Source organism: Euprymna scolopes, chromosome 4 (genome assembly GCF_053919585.1).
Source record: "Euprymna scolopes isolate OS-2025 chromosome 4, ASM5391958v1, whole genome shotgun sequence".
Taxonomy (NCBI): Eukaryota; Metazoa; Mollusca; class Cephalopoda; order Sepiida; family Sepiolidae; genus Euprymna; species Euprymna scolopes.
In genome coordinates this window covers 32,520,784-32,525,142 of record NC_136485.1, presented here as the reverse complement: position 1 = coordinate 32,525,142, position 4,359 = coordinate 32,520,784, and the positions used below count along the sequence as shown (strand labels likewise).

General features: G+C 33.4%; 1 pseudogene; it reads left to right on the top strand.

Annotated features, from left to right (window-relative positions):
• The first annotated feature begins 3,474 nt into the window (after window positions 1–3,474).
• Window positions 3,475–3,611, top strand: LOC145274949 (U2 spliceosomal RNA; annotated as a pseudogene).
• Window positions 3,612–4,359: the final 748 nt, after the last annotated feature.

Here is a 4,359-nt window from a genome sequence, read left to right as displayed (position 1 = left end):
GAAGAGTACTAGAGTGGATGAAACGCAGAATATTCAGTGTAGCTTAATCGGGATATATATTTTACAACTTACTATATATATATATATATATATATATATATATATATATATATATATATATATATATATATATATATATATAGTTTTTCTGTATTTTCGTGGTTGGTAAATAAGTGTAAGTCTAAATAAGCACAAAAGAGTAATAGTTGATGCAGCTCCCTATATAAGGTAAGCATTAGTCCACATGAAATTCGTATTGCTGTAAAACATTGAACGATAAGAGTAAGCTCAGGACTGGTAAACGATGGCGTAAGGTTTCTCATTTATTCTTCGGAAAAAAAACCCTAGTGTTAGGCAGTCAATTATAAAGAGATGATCTATTTTCAAACAACAAGTGTGATAAAGAAAGGACAGCTCGATTATTTCGTCGTTAAAATTCCGACCATCATCATCCAAGTTCTCAATTATCCCTTTGCTATATTTCATTATTAAAGACTTAGCGCTTTCTGCAAGATTAAGAAGCTAGGGATTACGCGAACTTATGAATGCAAAGGGAAAATAATTGAAATAGTCTGGGAAATAACAGGAAATACACACATTGCTTATGTTCGTGTATGCTTTTTTTATTAAATACTATATATAAAATATAATTATATATATAAATATATGTATATATATGTATATATATATATATATATATATATATATATATATATATAAGATTATATATATATATATATATATATATATATATATATATATATATATATATATATGTAATATGGGTTTAGGCTTGGGTAGTTGATTCGTGACGGTACAGCAAAGTACGGAGATTAACATTTGACCTCGATCTTTAAAAATAGACTTCACTATTCCGAGGTCGTGGGACTATCATTATGCCAGGTTTTGTCGTGATTAGTCCAGTGTTGTGGGCGATAGAAGTGTATATATACATAAGAGATGACCATGACCTCTGACTTTAACTTTGAAAAGGTGTGTTAACCTTCCGTAGGTGGGAAGCATCATCATGCAAGGTTTGGTCATGATCAGTCCAACAATGTGCGTTGTAGAAGGGTATATGTATATGACTTTTGACATTAACCTTGGAAAATGCTGTGCGTAACCTCTAGTTCAGGACCATCATCATATAAAGTTTGGTCAATGGTGTGGGCTGTAAGGAAGTATATATACATAGGCAAAGTATTTGACCTTTAACAGGCACATTGAAAATGGCGTAAATTATTCTAGGTGGGAGACCATCATTGTGTCAGGTTTTGACAAGATCTGTGCTTTGGTTTTGCCGTAAGAGAGTTGCACACACACACACACACACACACACAAAGATACACACACACAAACACACACGCATGTGGACCTGATCTCATCCCATGCTATTAAAAAGTGCTCAGACGAAGTAGGTCCAGTCCTCTCCAAACTCTACAACAAATGCTGCGAAAAAGGTAGGCTCTTCCTACCGTGCTAGAAAACTACTGACTCCTGAAAGTATCCTGTACCTCTATAAGGCCACCATTCGCCCATGTATGGAGTATTGTTGTCACATTTGGGCTGGTGCATCTGCTACTAGTCTCTCGCTCCTAGACAAGGTTCAAAAAAGAGTCGCCAATCTGATAGGCCCTGAACAGGCATTTAAGCTTCAGCCTCTGTCCCATCGACGAAACGTTGCATCCCTCTGCCTGTTCTACAAGTATTTTAATAGTGAATGCTCTGACAAACTGCAGACACTTGGGCCCCACGACGTAGACACCCTCCACAAACCCGATAGGCAGCTAAATCTCACCCCTACACATTAGAGATCCCTAGATGTAAAAGATCTTTCTACTCTAGTAGTTTCTTCCCCAGAACCGCTAGACTCTGGAATTCTAGTCAAAGTTCCTGCTTCGCTAACTGTACTGACATGCAGAAGTTCAAGTGCAACGTGAACCGACATCTTGCTACCCAAATCCCAACATAGTGCCCCAGTAGTTGCTGCCCCTTGATAGTAGCCCTCTACACCAAAGTGGCAATGCGCCTTGTTTGGGATGAAAATGTAATAAAGCACACACACCCACACACACACAGACGAACGTTACTTTATAGATATATGTATTGTAATGAGTATTATAGCCTGCATATGCATATATACTATTATATAGTATATTTATATGTTGTATATAGATCCAGAATAACAACGAGCAGTGTTAATAACGTATTTTCAGAGGAGTTATCGTATAAATGTCCATCTGTGACAAAAAGCTTAACAGGGACGCTCATATTAAAGACATCTGATTAGAGCACAAATATTAATTATATATTATATATATATATATATATATATATATATTTATTTATTTATATATACATATATATATGTATATATATGTATATATATGTATATATATATATATATATATATATATATATATGTGTATATATATATGTGTGTGTGAGCGTGTGGGCGTAAATGTGTATGTGTCTGTGTCTGTGTGTCTACATGTCATTATATTATATTTAATAATGACTTCAGGAACAATCGGATATAAGAAGACGTTTGCTACTTTCCTCTGATCTAAAAATTTACTGAAACGATTACCTCGCCATTTTGCAATAGCGTTTTTATTTAACACAAGCTTATTTTTATATATTTAATGTGAAAAAAATATTACATTATTATTATTGTTTTCAGTATTGTTTTTACGTATCAGAAGTCGATCATTTTGAACACAAGAAAAATTTAGTTTTTCTTCGGCATTTCTTCTTAGCAATTGTTTTACTATGAAGCTATTATATTAATACGGGTATCTACATATATTTCCTAACAAAAAATGATGATAAAACCTCTTGTCTCCTAGCAAATGCCATAAATATCGATCACTGTAAGAATTAGTCACGTGCACCTAAACATTTTGTACATATCAGGTACCTCCCAGGATATTCGTATCGTTAGTCGTCAGTATATTTTTTACGTTAAATTAACAAATATATTAGATTATACTGCTTATATATTGCAACATAAAAAAAAAACAACATATTTTGAAAAATTCGTTTTCCCTCGCCAAAATACACTATGTTAATAGGACCTGAAATTGTTTTGTTCAAGTTTTCTTAAAATCATTTTTTGGTTTGTCGTACCTTCGTTTTTCACTACATATAAAACTAAACAATTAACGGGTGTGGATTATTTCATGTTTCCTTTTATGTAACCGCTATTATAACAAAAACTTCATTTATATCATTCCGTCTGGATTACACCCGTTTTTTTCTGTTTTTTTCTTTATTATTTGTTTTCTTTTATTACTGTTTTTAGTCGCGTGCAAGCGACTCTATAAGTCACTCCGTCGGTCCGTCGGTCGGTCTGTCGAAATGTCGGTCGGTCTGTTTGTCGGTCGGTCTGTCAGTCTGTCAGTAACACGTTGTGCTTGGCCTTTTTGGTTAAGATCAAAGGTCTGTTCAATAGATGCTGTTCTTAGCTTTTTAAGCTCTTTTTGGCCTTTTGGCCAAGACCAAAGTGTAGTATCTGTTCTTACTACATGCTGTACTTATGTTTGTAACTTTGTGATATAAAGTGGGGGATCACTTTTGTGTATTAATTTAATGTAAAATGATCACCCACTTTACAACCAGTCAGTCTCAAAGCCATTCAAGTCATTCTCCAGATCATTCAAGTTGTTTTTGAAGGATTCCAGTTATTTTTTAAGCATTCAAGTCATTCTTAAGGTCATTCAATTCATCTTTAAGTTCATTAAAGTCATTTACTTTTTATTTATTTACGTCATTTCAGCCCATTTTTCGGTCATTTTAGTTTATCTTTAAGAATTTCATGTCAATTCTACATTTACGCATTCATTCATTACACGATAGCACGCGAATAATGGCTATCGGCCTTGCTTTTTTTTTATTATTTCATTGTTGAACCATTAAGGATATTACCCCTGTCTGTATTTTTTCTTTTTATACTCAAAATTGTCTGTAATTTTTATTCCCTCCAAATTTTCGATTTTATTCCTCAAAACATGTTGAAATCAGTAGAGAAAATTATATTGCCTTTAATAACATGTATTATTGTATATTTTGAGAAGAAAATGCATAAGGGGATTATCACCGGTTATGTGACAACCTCATGCCATTGGCAATATAAGGAAAACCTTTCTATGCCCAACGTTTCTGTTTTTTATGATTTCTTTTGAAACCTGGTATTTACGTCTATAATCGATGATACTCCACGTAAAACATCAGAACATGTGAAAAAAGAATAAAACTACAGACGAGTGCATCCCGTCAATTGCATTTATATATAAAGTTTAAAAATACATTATTTTTCCATAGTCGTTATTTCCCGACAGAATACGGTCTCTCATACGA